This window comes from Hordeum vulgare, chromosome 5H (genome assembly GCF_904849725.1).
Source record: "Hordeum vulgare subsp. vulgare chromosome 5H, MorexV3_pseudomolecules_assembly, whole genome shotgun sequence".
Lineage (NCBI taxonomy): Eukaryota > Viridiplantae > Streptophyta > Magnoliopsida > Poales > Poaceae > Hordeum > Hordeum vulgare.
The window spans coordinates 405332953-405352325 of record NC_058522.1 but is presented as its reverse complement, the minus strand read 5'-3'; the positions used below and the strand labels follow the sequence as shown (position 1 = coordinate 405352325).

General features: G+C 46.9%; 1 long non-coding RNA gene and 1 other non-coding gene across 2 annotated transcripts; both read right to left on the bottom strand.

Moving 5' to 3' along the window:
• Nucleotides 1-422: 422 nt before the first annotated feature.
• Nucleotides 423-1423, bottom strand: LOC123452112. The gene is made up of 3 exons (XR_006632567.1): nt 1287-1423; nt 1095-1200; nt 423-500 (listed from the first exon to the last, which is right to left on the bottom strand). It is a non-coding gene; the product is annotated as an uncharacterized LOC123452112 (long non-coding RNA).
• Nucleotides 1424-17925: 16502 nt separating this feature from the next.
• Nucleotides 17926-17997, bottom strand: TRNAH-GUG. The gene has a single exon. It is a non-coding gene; the product is annotated as a tRNA-His (tRNA).
• Between the last annotated feature and the right edge of the window lie 1376 nt (nt 17998-19373).

Genomic DNA, 19373 nt, shown 5'->3' with positions numbered 1-19373 from the left:
TCGGTTTTCGGTTTCCACCGAAGTATGGTTCAGGTCCAGAAAATGCACTTACATACTAATATGCATGTTTTCATCGAAAAATTTGACAGCATAACGACGCAAAATTGTTAAAATGCACAATATAGAACATATTCACAGCAAAAATATAATTCAACAATAAGTGATAATCCAATAATAATAACAGGAAAAATATAATCCAACAATAAGTGATAATCCAACAATAGTCTCAGGCCGAAGCACAACACATAGTCCAAGTCCAACAATACAATAATAGTCTTAGGCCGAAGCACAACACATACCGAAGTCCAACAATATAATAATAGTCTCAGCCTCTCAGCCTCTCGACACAATACATAGTCCAACAATAATAACCTGAAATGCTCATATTATTACACTTTAAGACACACACAACACATGAATAGGAGCATCTTGACATGTCCGGAGAATCATGATCATCCCAAGTTTCCAACTCCCAAGTTCCAGCCAGGTGATGTGCAAATCTGTGATGTTCTGTATAGTGTACATGAATCAATTGAAAGAACTTCATATATGTAAAACAAAAAACTACGAAGCAAATCTGGCTATGTTGTGCATCTTTCATTCTTTTGAATAATACCTAACGAAAAAACTATGAAGCAAATCTGGTTGTGTTGTGCATCTTTCATTCTTTTGAATCATACCTAACGAAAAGACTATGAAGCAAATCTGGTAGTGTTGTGCATCTTTCATTCTTTTGAACAAGAGCAAAACAAAAAGACTATGAAGCAAATCTGGTTGTGTTGTGCATCTTTCATTCTTTTGAATCATACCTAACGAAAAGACTATGAAGCAAATCTGGTTGTGTTATGCATCTTTCATTCTTTTGAACAAGAGCAAAACAAAAAGACTATGAAGCAAATCTGGTTGTGTTGTGCATCTTTCATTCTTTTGAATCATACCTAACGAAAAGACTATGAAGCAAATCTGGTTGTGTTATGCATCTTTCATTCTTTTGAACAAGAGCAAAACAAAAAGACTATGAAGCAAATCTGGTTGTGTTGTGCATCTTTCATTCTTTTGAACAAGAGCAAAACAATTACTTGCAACTCACTTACCAACGTTAAGTAGAGGATGGAGGTGGACAAGATGGCTTGCAAACAGACTTGCTACTGCTTGCCTTTGACTTAGATGAATTTGTACTACCAAACTCTTCAATAAGTTCTGAAAAAGAATGAAATAAACATATAATTAGCATAGGAAATCAGAAATAAACAAAATTATATAGGAAAACAATCACAACATATTACCCTTTTCCAAGATTAACAATTCCTCCTCATCTTCAGTGTCGAGAGTAATCGAAACCCTTAGCCAATCTTGGGTACAAACAAGAGCTTGGACCATGAATGGCGTAAGGGAGGTTCTAAAATCATTTAGGATGCGTCCACTTGTGCTAAATGCCGACTCTGACGCAACCGTTGATACCGGAATAGCTAACACATCACGGGCCATTCTTGCCAATATTGGGAATCTAGCAGCATTGTTCTTCCACCATTTTAGAATGTCAAAATCATCCCTATTTACTTCATTCTCCTCATGCAAATATTTCTCCAATTCAGATTTGCTCATGCTAGTTTCACCACCACTAGCTCTCAACTTCTTATTAATCCGAGACACCAATTTTTTTCCTTCCCTTTTTTGAGCTGGTTCAGATTGTGGAGCACCCACTTGCTTACCTGCATCACTTGGAGAATACTTAGCTTTGTACTCTTCAAACAAAGCATACACAAATGTTTTCACCGCCTCCCAAGCTTTGTCTACATTTATTTCACCATACATTTCTTCAATTGCTAGCTTTGTGAAATTTGTTAGCTTGAATCTTGGATCAAGAACAGCTGCAGCAAATACAAACATGTTCACATTCTCCTCCTCTTTTTTCTTTCCTTTACCCTTCCACTTTTCAGTCACAATGTCCGCCTCCTCATGTGAAAAGGACGTGGATGTCGCCTAGAGGGGGGGGTGAATAGGCGCTTTAAAATAGTTAAGGTTTAGGCTTGAACAAATGCGGAATAAAACTAATCGTTTAATATGTCAAGCACAAAACCTACAACAACTAGGCTCACCTATGTGCACCAACAACTTATGCTAAGCAAGATAAACAACTAAGTGATAGCAAGATATATTACAATAAAGAATATGTCTATCACAAAGTAAAGTGCATAAGTAAAGGGTTCGGGTAAGAGATAACCGAGGCACGGGGAGACGATGATGTATCCCGAAGTTCACACCCTTGCGGATGCTAATCTCCGTTAGAGCGGTGTGGAGGCACAATGCTCCCCAAGATGCCACTAAGGCCACCGTAATCTCCTCACACCCTCGCACAATGCAAGATGCCGTGATTCCACTAAGGGACCCTTGAGGGCGGTCACCGAACCCGTACAAATGGCAACCCTTGGGGGCGGTCACCGAACCCGTACAAATGGCAACCCTTGGGGGCGGTCACCGAACCCGTACACGTGGCAACCCTTGGGGGCGGTCACCGAACCCGTACACGTGGCAACCCTTGGGGGCGGTTACCGGTACCCGTACAAATTGCTCGGGGCAATCTCCACAACCTAATTGGAGACATCGACGCTTCCCGGAGCTTCACACCACAATGATTGAGCTCCGAGACACCACCAAGCTTCTAGGACGCCAAAGCATCCACGAAGAACAATGTCAAGGGTACTAAGTACCAAAGGTAGTAAGCTTCTCAACTTCTCACTTCCACGTATCACCGTGGAGAACTCAAACCGATGCAACTAATGCAATGGCAAGAACACACGAAGTGGTCAAGTCCCTCACACTCAAATCCCTCCACAACAACAAAAGCTATGGAGAAATATGAGAGGAAGAACAAGGAGCTCACAAAGAACTCCAAGATCAAGATCCAAGGGGTTCCACTCACATAGAGGAGAAAGTGATTGGTGGAGATGTGGATCTAGATCTCCTCTCTCTTTTCCCTCAAGAACAAGCAAGAATCATTGGAGGGATTGAGAGTAAGCAAGCTCTAAGAATGTCAACAATGGAGGTAGAACAAGAGCTCAACAGATGGATAAGGCCAAGGGGGAAGAAGACCCCCTTTATATAGTGGGGGGAAGAATCAGACCGTTACCCCCACTCTCTGCCCGAGCTCCAGCGGTACTACCGCTGGCTGCAGCGGTACTACCGCTGGCACTCCAGCGGTACTACCGCTGTTACTCCAGCGGTACTACCGCCAGCTAGCGGTACTACCGCTAGCTGCAGCGGTACTACCGCTGTCACTCCAGCGGTACTACCGCCAGCTAGCGGTACTACCGCTAGCTGCAGCGGTACTACCGCTGGCACTCCAGCGATACTACCGCTGGCCCCAGCGGTACTACCGCTGGGCCCCTGGTAGTGCAAAGGCACTACCACCGCCAAGAAAGTCTTCGCAAAAAGGTCCGTCCACGAACAACCGCTAGGCAGGCGGTACTAAGCTCCTGGAGCGGTACTACCGCTGACCAGGGGCGGTACTACCACGAGCCAGCGGTACTACCGCCAACTCTAGCGGTACTACCGCTAGGTCCAGCGGTACTACCGCTCGCCACTGAAACAGCCATAACTTTCGCATACGAGCTCCGAATCGAGCAAACCCAAGCTTGTTGGATTCAGGACGACAAGGGCTATCCAAACAGCGACACAAATATTAAGACCATGCGGTTATGAATATGCCAAAGATCTAGAGATGTGAGATCTCTATGAATGAAGAACCGGCAAAAACTCCAACATCGAAAACATCATAGTAGATGCATATGGACTCCGTTTTCGATGAACTCGAGCTTGTCACGAAGATGACCATAAGCTCTAAAACTCACAAAGAGAAACACCACACAAGAACCAAGAAGTATGATTCAAGGATGCAAATGGTTTGAGCTCTCAACGAACGATACGATCAAGCTACTCACTTGAGAGCCCCCCTTGATAGAACAGCAATCTATCCTAACCAGAAAACCTATCAAGGGCAAACCTATACCTTGCACCTCGTCCTCTTGAGATAGATGATGATGATCTTGGCTTCCTCAAGATGGACCACCTTTCTTGATTGTGTTGGCTTGATGAAGACTAGTTGATTGCTCCCCCATACTCACTATGGGTGAGCCACTCTTCAGCATATCTTCACAAGTCCATTGCCACCACAATGGACGGCAAGCTTCAAGCATGCTATCTTCGTGCTGATCCACTTGAACTTGCACAACGCAATCTTGATGACGATCACAACTTGACGTCATACTCCATGGGTTGTATGAGATCTTCCTTTTGACGCAAGCCCATGGAAACACACCTAACCCCCACATAGAACTCTCACGAAGACCATGGGTTAGTACACAAACACGTAATGGACAATGCTTACCATACCATGGGATCACTTGATCCCTCTCGGTACATCTTGTACGCTTTGTGTGTTGATCATCTTGATTTACTCTTTGTCTGAGATCTTGATCAACCATTGATGATGATCACAACTTGACGTCATACTCCATGGGTTGTATGAGATCTTTCCTTTGACGCAAGCCCATGGAAACACACCTAACCCCCACATAGAACTCTCACGAAGACCATGGGTTAGTACACAAACACGTAATGGACAATGCTTACCATACCATGGGATCACTTGATCCCTCTCGATACATCTTGTACGCTTTGTGTGTTGATCATCTTGATTTACTCTTTGTCTGAGATCTTGATCAACCATGTGTCTCTATGACCATTCTTTGGATAATACCTTGAATACCATCTTGGTCATCATATAAACTCCTTGAACCCAACATATGGACTTCAAGAAGTGCCTATGGACAAATCCTATAAATGTAACTTAAGGCAACCATTAGTCCATAGGAATTGTCATCAAGTACCAAAACCACATATGGAGATATATGCTCCAACATCATGCCAACGTCCCCAATACTTATCATACTTAACTTGCATTTTGTTGGCCATTAGTTGCCGCAAAACATCATTACTATCAGCCCACTCTTCCAACAGAACATTTATTTCAGCAATATCCATAATGAATTGGTTCACGGTCACATGGAGTGTGGCAGAAACACTAAGAGTTAGCATAAAAACGGCCAAGAAATTCAGCCATTTTCCTAGCATTCTCCCAGTCACTATCAACAGGAGTACCAGGAGCTTTCTCACTGTTTAAATCCAATGTATATAGTGGATTTTTTCCTCATACCTTGCAAACACTTTCTCATAGAAGATTGCAGTTTTTAACATTAGGTACGTGGAATTCCATCTAGTGCATACATCCAAACTCAAGAATGCCTCGCTGTCCACCTTTTCTAACTCAGCAAGCTCTTTAAATCTTGCAATTCTAGATGGCCCATGTCTTATATATCTAACCGCAGCTCGCACACGCTTAACTCATTCATCCAACTCTTTTAGACCGTCAGTAACAATCAGATTTATAATATGGGCAACACATCTCATATGAAAATATTTACCTTCAGCTATGCTATTTCCAGTTTTGATCATTTTCTTCCTTATGTAACCTACAACACCATCATTCGCGCTAGCATTATCAACAGTTATTGTCATAACTTTGTTTATTCCCCACTCCATCAAGCATTGCTCTAAGGCTTTTCCAATATCATCTCCCTTATGACCTTTTACTAGGAAAAAGCTAATGATCTTCTTGTGCAAATTCCATTCAGGATCAATGAAATGTGCCATATAACAATCTTGTGTTTGAGAAGTCCAACCATCAGTAGTGAGACAAACTCTTTGACATGATTGTTTGAAAAAAAGTTTCAGCTTTGCTCTCTCTTCAAAATAAAGCTTCACAACATCCCTAGTGCATGTTCTTCTAGAAGGCATATTGAAACGTGGACAAGCAATTGCCATAACTTCTCTAAAACCAGATTTTTCAGTAAATGCAAAGGGAAGCTCATCTACTATAATCATCTTAGCAATAGCTCTCCTTAGTAATTCAGGATCAAATTTATGCACCGAAGGACTTTCTCCTTGGATTACTTGCAAAGTACCTTGCTTCTTATTCTTTTAATTATGAGGATTATGCTTGCAAGTATTAAAATGACTGTTTAAGGCAGATGTACCGTTTAAATGTGGGACGGCCTTGATATTACGGTTGCAATAGTTGCACTTTCCAAATGTGAGGCGACCAGCAACTAGCACCTCAGAAAAATGATCCCACATCGGTGATCTTTTTTTCATCAGCCTTCTTTCAGGTCGTTCATCCATCTCTTTCTTTTTCTTTTCAAACTCCTCATTCTTCCGTTCTTCTTCCTCATAAATTTGCATCTCCTCTTCTGTCATCTCATTATCACCAAACCCACCAGGTTCAACCATCTACAAATAATAGACAAAAATTAAACAAGTGCATCAGAAAATCAGCAAATAATAGACACAAATTAAACAAAGGACCTAATCTACTGAACCTAGTCTACTGATTTACACATAAGTATATTGAACCTACTGAACCAAATCTACTGATTTACACATAATAGACAAAAAATAAACAAGGACCTAATCTACTGAACCTAGTGCAGGACCTAATCTACTGATCTCACCAATGAAACAAAAAATGCACACAAGGGATGTGATATTGGGATTCTTAGTTCTTACATTGATTGAATGTTCAGTTTCTCCCGTGGAAGACGTCGTGACGAATTGGAGAAGACACCGGTGAGCTCATGTAGATGCGACTGATGTGATCCTGCAGTCCTGCAGATGCGGGTGGTGAGATCCTGCACATGCTCTTGATCCAGTAGGGGCCGAGCCGAGAGTAGTAGGGGCCGAGTGTATTACCTGTGGGCTGTGGGTCTGCTGCGAGAGTCTGCTGACGTGCTGCAAGTAGGGGTGGCGGCGGCTTCTTCCTTGGTGAGGAACTAGTGGAGTGGTCGAGTAGGGGCGGCGACGGCGGCGGGCCGGCGGCGACTGACCTGGGCGACGGCGACGCAACCACGATCTAGGTCTGTGCCTCTGCGCTGCGGGGTGCTGGCCTGCGATATTGCCGGGTGCGGTAGGACTGCGGGGTGTGTTGCGGCTGCGGGAAGGGAGTGGCCGAGTGGGGGTGCGGTCGTTAGGTTTTGCTAGGGCCTAGGTGGCCTGCGTGGTGAAAGGCTGAAAGCCTGGGCCGGGGGGGGGGGGGGGGAATGGGCTGCTTTTCGGTTTCTACTTTGGTTAACCGATTTAAAAACCGAACCGACCGAATTAGATTCGGTTTTTAGCATAGCTAACCGAATTTTCCTGCCCATACTAAATAAACCAAAAATTCGGTTATTTCGGTTTCGGTTCAGTTTTCGGTTTGTCGGTTTTTATGCCCGGGCCGAGTGGTGACACAGGTTGGCCGGTGGCGCGCCCACGGCCTAGATCTGGGCTCTGTGGGCCCCATCTGGGTCCTAGAGGGCCGACTCCCGACGTGGCTTCATCGTCGTCTGCGTGGTGAGGAGGAGGAGCAGCTCGGACGGGGGGCGGCGACGCCGAAGGCACGCCTGCTGCAGCGCGATGGCTGGAGCTTTACGGACGTGGAGAGCCCGGGCGGGCATGTGGGCCCACGGCCTGGTATGCTCCTGTTATTGTGCCCGGTCGTCTACCGTCGTCGACGGTGGAGGTTGTACCCTCCCCCGTGCCGACGGTGTTGTGGCCCCTAGTCCCGGCTCCTATTCCCCGCTGTGCAGGCCTCACTTCATGGTGCCATGGTGAGACGGCGTGGAGGCTTCATGACCGCGGTGGCGCAAGATGGTGGTCGGTTTGGTGACAGGCTCTGGAGCATCCGAGGTGAAGGTTGGGATCGGGGGAAACCTCGTTGGCCTGGCCGACACCGACGCGGCGACGCCTGTGCCGTCGGACCTTCCTGGAGGGCGTCGGGGGTGACCCTTCCTCTTGCCTCGTCACGTACCGGGGGAAACCCTTAACAGCAGCGTCGTCATCGTCGCGGTCCTTCTTGGAGGTGTTGATTGGTACCGGTGCTTCGGAGCCTTGGAGCTTGGTGGGAGATCTTCGGTGGGCGCAGTGGTCGTGAAGTGTCTTCGTTTCCGTCGATCCGCCATTGTCGGCATTTTTCTCTTGTTGTTTCTTTTTCGTTTCTTTTGAGTGTGATTGTGCTGGTTCCGTCCCAGCACCTGCGGTTGACTGTATCGGTTGGTTGCTTTGTAATACAAAGCGAAGGAAAACCCTTTTTCGGATAATCATGCAGAAGTTAGTAACATTAGTTCAGTTTGGTTACTTGATTAATAAAATAATTGCATGCATCGATTGATGCATAAGCCAAGGGCTATGATCCTCCTCTTAAAAAAAATAGCATTAGTCCCGTGCATTCATTCATTTGTTCCATCCTATTATAGTATACCAGGAAGTTCCTATTTGTAATGCATTCTTCTTGTTAATTCTTTTTTTGCAGGTGTGATGCATTCACTAGTATTGAACTTTCATGCTGTACCAACACCAATGCACTCATATTTAGGAGTACATTTTACCGTGAGAAAGATTGCTGAGAGCTGGTCTCTCCCGTCGGATTCCTCGAAACGTCGAACATTTTGTAGCGCTGCATGTTTCGATACGAGCAGCTTGGTCAGATTGCTGGAGGAAATGGCGGCAGCATTACTCTGCTTTTCGAACAAATTCATGTTCTGGGTCATCGTTGTTCGACAGGCTTTCGCATCGAGCAGCTTTCAAGCTGGGTGCACAGCGGTTTCGATCTCGATCTAGTTGCTGTATTACGCCGGCCGGCCGGCGATGTGTTGTATTACAGCTAAAAATCAACCTTGCTGTCAGACTGCGTGCAAGTACAGTTTTGGAATCAGTCGCATGTGAGCATCACGGCGTCGTGCTCTGACGGATTGAGATCATCTACGGATCGGGCCGCAGAACTGCAGACCAAGGAAAATACAAGTGGAATGTGAGGTGCACGTTCGACGGAGATTGGATGTGAGATGCACATACCCCAAGATTCAGGAGATCCAATTGGAGATAGACACGAAGGATGTCATTCGATGAAAATTCACGGTAGATGGACGTTACTCTGCCGCCACGGCCTACAGGATGCAATTTGCGGGGTTGATCAAATCAGACATGCCCGTGAGGGTATGGAAGGTCTGGACGCCGCCAAAAATTAAGCTCTTTTCATGGCTAATCATCCAAGACCGAGTGTGGACCGCAGATAGACTAGCCCGTAAGGGCTGGCCAAATTGCGGCCTTTGTCAACTTTGTAAGACTGCTCCTGAAACTGCTACCCATCTCTTTTTCAAATGCCGCTACTCAGTCAGGATTTGGAACTTCATCAATGAATGGCTTGGATTTCAATCACAGACCAATGTTTGGGTTGATCTTCCGTCTCTTGACAGTTGTTGGGATGTTCACGGTCTAACCAATAGCACACACAAAAAGGCTTTCAAATCTCTCATGATGCTAGTCTGTTGGGCTATCTGAAACGAAAGGAATGCTAGGGTTTTTCAGAACAAGGCATCTTTGCCTTCCCATGTTGTAACTTACATTAAGTCACATGCACAATTATGAACGAAAGCAGGAGCTAAGTTTCTTGGATGCATCACCCCAGGAGGTTAATAACTTTGTATCTTTCATTTTGGCCTGTGTGGCCATGTAATCGCAATTCTGTGCTACTCTCTTCTTGATTAATGCATGAGGCAAATCTTTTGCCTCCCTTTTAAAAAAAAGATCGAGTCAGTTTCAGTTAAAAACCATCAGCGTCGTTTGGCAGGACCGACAAGTTTGATCGTCAGAAACATCTGAAGCTGGAAGCAGGTGCATGGCGCACGCGGTTTGGACTTTGGACGCCATTTGTTTTACAGTTGAAAATCCATCCTGCCAGACTGCGTATGACTACTACGTGCTTAGAATTATTTGCATGTGAGCAACACACGACCTTGAGTGAGGCAACTCCAGATCGGGTTGCAGATCAAGAGAAACAGAGTTTGATTTTGTGCTGCCACAGAGTCAGAGTAAGATGGTGCAAGTACGATCGACATGGGGTGAAGATACGGAGAACGCAAAGGCCGGGTCAGTTTTCGAGTTGAAACCATGAGCATTGTCTTTTCCGGAACTCGGCCCCTTAGGATCTCAATTTTCTTTTAAAGCTGAAGAAAATTTCAATTTTCTTTTAAAGCTGAAGAAAATTGTTCGGAAGAAAACCGTTACAACACGTTCAAAAATTAGGGCATCCGGCTAATCTAGCATCTAAAAAGACTCACACACACAGTCAAGAAAAGAACACCGTCAAGATCACGTGCGATGTCATCGTCATCACCTCTTCACGAGGAAGCGACTCCGACTTCGATGCGGACTACCCGTCAAGACCCATTCGACCGAACAAGACATCAAGGCACTGCTGATCAAAGCCAAACAATTGACTGACGACATCGAAGACCAGGCAGCTTGAACTTTGATGACGAGCCTCGGAGGAGAAAAGGAGCCCGCCTGGCACTGACGGACTCCGAACTGCACATCGCGTGGCATCGTTGCCGCCGTGTCACCCCGCAACTTCATAGCTCCGACTTCACGCTCAGGAACAGGCCGACCATCGAGAACAAAGACAAGTCACGACCCTGCATATCTTGCCACCATCATCGTCGTCGCACAAGACGCGATGCCACAACCTCCCACACATCGGCCAGGCACCTGACGACCGCAATGTCGTGCGCGTCCAACCTGCAAGAAGTCCAAATGGGACCAAGCTCTTCAAAATGGCGCCCTCAAGAGGGAAAACAACATTAGAACACGTCGTCGTCGTCCGTTCCAACGGACCGTGACTTTCGCCCGAAGATCATGGCGTGAGAGTTCAGGACGCGAAACCTCCACGACAACGCCTTCAAAAAGAGAAAGCGACGTCCACGGGCATCGGCGTCACCTGCCGGCAAGCGCCAGCAAGGCTTGCACCTGGAGAAGCACGACCCCCAACCCGACGCAGGACTCCATTGACCCGCACACCTCCACCATTGTGAATATGCCATCGCCACGTAGATACACCACGATCCTTGCCGACTGCCAAGGCAGACAAGCCAGAGCCACATCTGGCGCTCACCACCATAGAACCACCCACGTGAGTGCCGAGAGCCCGAGAGGGCGGGCTGCCATCCCGCCCGCACCCGTCGAATGGAGCCGTCGGACGCCTAAGCCACTGCAACCACCCTGAAAGGGTTGGATTTGGCCACAGCCGCCCGGATCTGGCGAGCCGCCGCCGGCCAAGCCGACATGTGCGAATACCACCTCCACGCAGAAGGGGGTCGCCCGCCCAGGCCGTCGGAGAGGAGCCGTCGACTAGAGCTCCACACACGCGCGACGGTGCCGCAGCCGTCGGGCAATGCTACACAAGGAGTCGGGCAGTGCTGCAGAAGGAGCCGGGCAGTGCTGCAGAAGGAGCGCGTCTTCATCACTTGACCACCCAGCTGGTAGCCACTCTGCTGGATGCACCTACATCACTTGGCCGCCTAACGCATCGCCACTCAGTTGGACGCGTCTTCATCACTCGACCGCCTCGCGCACCGTTACTCCGCTGAGCGTGTCTTCATCACATGGCCACCCAACGCGTCGTCATTCTACTCGACGCGCCTACATCACTTGGCCGCCTAGCGCGTCGCCACTCGACTGGACGCGACTCCATCACTCGACCACCTCGCGCCCCGTCACTCCGTTGAGCGCGTCTTCATCACATGACCGCCCCGTGCATCGTCACTCAGCTGGAAGCGTTTTCATCACCCAGATGCCTCGCGCATCGCACTCCCTGCGGCACGTCTTCATCACTCAGCCGCCCCGTGCGCCATAGCTCAGTTGGACACATCTACACCACAACCCCTAGTGGGTGACCGACTTAGTTGCGAACCTGACTTCGCCTAAGTTTAAAATTACTCCAAATATGGACATGCTCCACACTCGGGAACTTAGCTGCGACACCCGTATCGCCTAAGTTAAAAACAACTCCGAGTACGGACATGCTCCACACTCGGGAACTTAGCTGCGACTCCGTATCGCCTAAATTAAAAAACAACTCCGAGCACGGACATGCTCCACATTCGGGAGCTTAGCTGTGACTCCGTATCATCTAAGTTAAAAACTACTCCGAGTACGAACATGCTCCACACCCGGGAACTTAGCTGCGACTCCGTGTCGGCTAAGTAAAAAAGCACTCCGAGTACGGACACGCTCCACACTCGGGAACTTAGCTGCGACTCCGTCTCGCCTAAGTAAAAACCTACTCCGAGTACGGACATGTTCCACACTTGGGAACTTAGGTGCGACTCCGTATCGTCTAAGTTAAAAACAACTTTGAGTACAGACATGCTCCACACTCGGGAACTTAGCTACGACTCTGTATCGCCTAAGTTAAAAACAACTCCAAGTACAGACATGCTCCACACTTGGGGGCTTAGCTGTGACTCCGTACCGCCTAAGTTAAAAACAACTCTGAGTACGGACATCCTCCACACTCGGGGACTTTGCCTAAGTAAAAAAGCTACTCCGAGCATGGACACACTCCACACTTGGGAACTTAGTTGTGACTCCGTATCGCCTAAGTTAAAAACAACTCCGAGTGCGGACATGCTCCACACTCGGGGACTTAACTGTGAACCTGACTTCGCCTAAGTTAAAAACTACTCCAAGTACGGACAAGCTCCACACTCGGGAACTTAGCTGCGACTCCGTATCGCCTAAGTAAAATAATACTCCAAGTACGAACACGCTCCATACTCGGGAACTTAGCTGCGACTCCGTATCACCTAAGTTAAAAACAACTCTGAGTGAGGATATGCTCCACACTCAGGGACTTAGCTGCGACTCCGTATCGCCTAAGTTAAAAACAACTCCGAGTGCGGACATGCTCCACATTCGAGAACTTAGCTGCAAACCTTACTTTGCCTAATTTAAAAACTACTCCGAGTACGGACACACTCCACGCTCGGAAACTTAGGTGTGACTCCGTGTCGCCTAAGTAAAAAACTACTCCGAGTACGGACAGGCTCCATACTCGGAAACTTAGCTGTGACTCTGTGTCGCTAAGTAAAAAACTACTCCGAATACGGACACGCTCCACACTCGGGAACTTAGTTACGACTCTGTATCGCCTAAGTTAAAAACAACTCTGAGTGCGGACATGCTCTACAATCGAGGAGTTAGCTATGACTCCGTATCGCCTAAGTTAAAAACAACTCCGAATGTGGATATGCTCCACACTCGGGAACTTAGCTGCGACTCTGTATCGCCTAAGTTAAAACTACTCCGAGTACGGACATCCTCCACACTCGGGGACTTGGTTGCGAACACTTAGCCTAAGTTAAAAACTACTCCGACTGCGGACATGTTCCACACTCGGGGGCTTAGCTACGAACCAGACTTCGCCTAAGTAAAAAACTACTCCGAGTAGACATGCTCCACACTGGGGAACTTAGCTGCGACTCCGTATAGCCTAAGTTGTAAATAACTCCGAGTGCACACATGCTCCACACTCAGGAACTTAGCTGCGACCGTGTATCGCCTAAGTTAAAAGCAACTCCGAGTGTGGAATCCTCCACACTCGGGGACTTAGCTGCGAACCTGACTATGCCTAAGTTAAAAACTACTCCGAGTACAAACATCATTCATACTCGGGGGCTTAGCTGCGACCCAGTATCGCCTAAGTTAAAAAATACACTCGGGGACTCGACCTTGATCCTGAAGTCATATAAGGCAGACCCAACAAACATTCAGCATGACGCGGACTAGAAGACTTAAACCCTCTGCCAGACTCATCTAGTCCGACAGAGGCTCAGGGACTACATCGAGTGGGTGCACTGAGCGTGCCCCCAGTGGAAGAGAAATACAAAAAAGAAACATTCTGCTTGGTCAGGTCCGGCAACAACATTCAAGTTCAACAAATTCTACAGACTCCAACCGACTACCAACAATCAGTTAGAGTCTCAGGGGCTACTATTGGGGATACACAAAACGGATAGGCCCATGAAGGGTCGAAATACCATAATAGCATGGGATCCACATATGAGGTGGGTCGAGACAAATACATACATACTATCCACTCGGACAAGTACATGCCATCCACACGGATGACAGTCAACCACTCGGCCATATGACTCACTCGGGTACGCGAGGACCAACAGTCGGCAAGGCGGTCGAAGCATAGAGAAGGTTATGTAGTGGGCCAACATTATGGCATCAATACCCATCTTGTAACATAAGAGGTGAGGGGGTGCCACACTCTATATAAGTCAGCCCCACCACATAGCTGGGGTTGGCTCATTCTCTCCCCCCCTCGCGCTCTCTCTCTCTCTCTAGTCTCAGGACTTAGCTTGGAGATTCGTTCTACCCTCTTTATAATACACCACGTAACTCCGTGTTCATAACAGGTAAGCAAAGCCTCTCTCGAGCACGAGATATAGGGTTGTTATCTCCACCGTGAGAGGACCGAACTCGCTAAAACACTCGTGTCACCCATTTGCATCTCGATAGATCTTGCTCCTTTATCCTACCCCTTGCTATTGTCGGAATCGTTACCACGACATCTCCCCCACCACGAGCGCCTCCCCATGGGAGGGAGAGAGCCGTGCCACCACCTTCCACCGTGCGGGCTTAGAGCATCTCCACTCATTCCCCCCAACCACTTTTTTAGTCGGTTAGGATCATGTCGGCAAAAAAATTGGCAAGGGAGAAAAGTTTCCAGCCATGCCCCCATCGAACACTAGAAGACAAGAGAGATGAGAGGAAAAAGAGATAAAATAGGTGAGAGGCATGCACATGCATGGGCCTATTGCATGCAAAGGAGAGAAACGAGAGAGGGAGTGGGAGGCTGACAGTGGGCCTCTTGCATGCAAATAATAGCGTCGGGGCTCCCGGGAGTCCCCGACGCGCTGGGTCCAGCCTGGGACCGTCGGAGCCAATTTTGGCCCTAACCAATGAAAAGGGGGCTTCTAGGGACGCCACTAGGACGTTTTTCGCCTGCCGGCGACAAAAAATGGCATGGGACGGCCCTGTTGGGGGCACGAATGGAGATGCTCTTAACCCGACAACATCCTCCAACGACGGCGAGCAAGGGGAGGAGTGTGAGGAGGGGGTTCCAGCGGCGGCAAGCTGGGCGTCCGCCCGAGCCGCCAGAGAGGCGACGCGGGGGAGTTTTTTTTGTCTAGCTCCCAACCATGAGCATTGCCGCACTTGCAGATGCCTCGTGTGCACGAATGTATTCCTTTAAGAACTTTGTTTGAATGTGCAAGTTGTTTGCATGCATAACAACTTCTTCAGCCTTTGATGCTACAAGAATTTATCACATCAATATGAGCTACAACTTCCGAGGACATCATCGAGCTAGATTAGAGCAACTCTAGGAGACGTCGTATGTCATGAACCTGTATACAACGTTTACAGTTCGCAAAAATCGCATTTTACGGGCTGACGAGGGCCACGGGAGAACAGAACCCGCATCAACTGTAAAATAGAATATTCTACGTCCCGCGGTGTGGGTATTGTTCTCCTGTGGTCCTCGTGAGCCCGTAAACTATAAAAAAAATCAAACTTTCAAGTTGACATCAATTTCACTACCTTGCATCAAATTTAAACAATCAAACATAGTTTACACGTAAATTAAATCATAGTTTTTGATCAAGATGCTAAGAACGACATGCAAAAGCAACCACCATCTTGATCTTTGTTTTTGCTCTCTTCAACCACAAAAGAACCTCACGCAAAAGCCATCATCGTCTTTGTGACCATCATCGCCAACATCATCACTCTCCACCATCGCTACCATTCCACCACCGTCACCCATTCCACCAACGGCACTGAAGCCATCACAGCTTGCGGCCATCATCCTTCTCTTCAAGATTTCTTTCCTTGCCATATCATGCCATTCTTTGGTGATGTCATCCATTTCATTGCGGTCCATTATCATGATCTTGTTCTCCTTTGCAAGAAGCTTGTCCAAAGCCTTTCTCTCCTCGACAAGGGCTTTCCTCTCGTCAACGACGACCTTGCGCAACCCCTCCTCCTTGAGTAAGAGCCACTTTTCTTGCTTCTCTTGCACTTTCTTCTCGACCAACCCTTCTTCGTCTTCAATGTCTTGATCACCAACACCTCATTCGATTGCACCATGATATCTATCTTATCACGCAAGCTTGATGCCCCTGATTACCTCTTGATCTTGTCATTGGTCTTCTTGTTTCCATCCGACTTGTTCTTGTTTCTTGGGGCATCATCATCATCCATATCAGTGAGTGAGCCTCTCTTCGGTGGGGATTCTTTCTCAATCAACTCCCACTTTTGGCTATGTTGAAGCAATTTCCAACAATGCTCTAGGTGGAATGACCTACCACATGAAGCTTCCATGTCCTTGTACCTTTCTTGCGCTATTTTCTCCTACAAAACGAAAACAATGTCAACATACAAAAAAAACATGCTTCAAACATTTAAAGTCCAATGTTGGAAAGAACTCACATAGTCTGTTTCAACGGTGACACTTGATGGTGCATTGCGGACTTGTTCCAAGCAAGCAGCCCAACGGCTACAAACTGGCTTGATGACGTCCCAACGACCTTAAAGAGACCTAAAGGTGCACGCTGTTCTATTGGGATACTTGATCGTCAAGTAGAGGAATTGATCATCTATCCTTTGCCAATAGCGCTTGGCGGTTTGGTCTATGTCGGTCGCCACATCAAGAGACATCACTTCCCATGCCTTCATCAAGATTTGATCTTCCAATGGGGTGTAGTTCTTGGATCTTGCACCTTATTTTGCTTGCTCTTGGTCGAACGATGCCTTGTGAACCTCCACTACCCCATCTTCTTCCTCACCGTGATCGTGCATGCCACCATCCAACTCATTGTAACCATAATAACCGATTGGTGCTTGCTCAATGTCTACGGTGCTATCTTCCAACAAGTGCATAGACTCGGTAGTCCCACTATGCAAACCGTCCCTACATTTACGGTTAATAATGCACGAACAACCATAAATGACGAACAAAGAAAAAAGTTTATACCTTGCGCCCATTTCGTCAAACACGTTGGCCGCGACGGTAGCATTGCCGTCCTTGGGCATCCAACGGGAGGAGGCGTTGGCGAGGTTGCTCTTGCAGCCGCCTTCTTGCGCTTCACACCTGAGACCTTGCCTTTCCGGGTCATCGCGGGCCTTCGGAATCGCAACAACGGCGGTGGTGGCGGCGGGCGCGCGTGCCTGCCCGGCATGGGCTATGGATAATCCACCCTAGACGACAACGCTGCCCTATCGCTTGCGGGGTGGCACGGACGAGGGTTGAACGACCACGGGCACGACATGGCCGACGACGAGATCTGGCGGAGGGTTTGGCGCGTGGCTGACCTCGACGGTGAAGGACGAAGGATCGAAGGCTTTCATGGCGGCGAGGTGTGGACGCGGATGATGGTCCGGAGCGGTCGAAAGAAGATCAACGGAGGTGGACCAAAGTGGAAGCGGGAACTGCTGCACAAAAATGTCCCTCCCGCCAAAAATCTATGCCGATAGGAGTCAAGCTCGGACCGCGCTCCGAGCGAGTGAGTCTAGAGGTTGAAGACGAACTTTTTACCGCACCCGTAATTTTTTTTCCAGTTTCACGATCGACACGGGTCTGTTCGGAACACTTTTTCGACTTGAAACTGTAAAACTGTAAAATAACGCCTATTTTACGGATTCGCCAGTTACACGGGTGTGCTACAGTTGCTCTTAGCAATCAAAAGTCAAAACTTCCCTTATAGGTTTAAATGTTTAGGTTCAGGCAATGGTTCTTGCCTTAATGCAGCACTAGCTTAAATTTCTTTGGTTCTGCAATGCAAGGTTGTACACGTACGATGTTGCAAATCTATGATATTATGCGAGTTAAAAAAAGAGAGAGAATGTGCACGCACCGAAGCTGTCACCAGCACACGAATGCTATTCTTGCTAAAAGTCCATTCATGCAAGTTGTGGCAAAAAATAAAGTGTGGCTGCTGGGATTCGAGCCCAGGTCTCCACGGCCACAACGTGGAATTCTCACCACTAAACTACAGCCACTTTGGTTGTAACAACCGCTATGCTCCCTTACAGTGCTTTTATTCAGACGTGACCAGTAGATGTGCCTAACGTCTATTCCTATTTCCCAGCCGATACTCGGTGTCCGATGTGTTCGCCGAGTATAGGGTGGCATGGAATTATATGAAGTCGGACTTGGAATAACGCATTATGTGTTTTTTTTTAAAGGGAAACCTTCGACTTCTGTATCAACATGATGCATGCGGCGATATTATTAATCGGAAACAAAGGAGCAATCTTCGAGTCCGAATACAAGCTGAATTCAAGCTAAAATGGAAATAAATATAAACAAGGAAGGTAAAACACTATAACGGGCAATAATAGGTTAAAATAACTAAACACCTAATCTATTATTGGACCATCATTTAAACCGGTTGCACAAATTCTGAGCTACCATTTTTATAGGATAGACCCAGTAACCAAAAGCTTCCTAACCTCCGTAGGAGTGTGTAGCGACCACGTACATATTCAACTAGTGGTATTATAAATTATCTGCAAAAAATTAATCCAAATTTGTCTATTAAAAACCATATCATTCCTGCAGTTTCATATAGTCCAAAGTAACGTTCGTACTCCTATCCGAACATGAGTTGCAATAGTTGACTCAATCTCATTTAACCATGTCCCAAATAATGTCGAATACTATTTGTAGGAGTGATGCTAAAAGCTATATGAACTGAGCGCATAATAATATAGCCATCGGGCATTCGAGAAATAGCTGTTCGAGAAATAGCTGTTTGATCGTTTCATTATGATCAAAAAACAACATTGTTGACTGCGCACCCAACCACACTTTGTTAAACTGTCTTTGTGAACAAATCATATAAAAACTTTGATTCTTAAGGACACTTTCATTTCCCAAATATGCGCCGACCTTGGAATTGGACCAGAATTGATAAAATCAATGTACATAGATTCCATTAAAAACTGCCCGTTCATTGTGAGCTTCGAGTGAATGGAGTGTGCCTCATGAGATAAATGGACGTCCATCAAGCTCGAGGAAAGATGAAGCCATTCATTCCATCCGTCTCCTACTACTGACCTACCGAATTAAACATTTAGAGATATCGACTGTAATACTATGAAAACATATGTGTCCTTACGTTGCACAATATTATACAAAGACATATACTTACCACCATCGGTGTCTCCTCTAGCCATGTATCCCCCCAGAATCTAGTTGTCTCACAGTTGCCAATGATAATTTATGTTCTATGGAAGAAAGCTGATTTCACTTTCATAGGCTCCTTCCAAAAAGGTGAATCATTTGGACTAATGGTAATATGGGCCAATGTTTTAGAATGTAGATATTTGTTCCTTAGTAACTGCATCCACATACCTTCAGTCTCAAGAGAATG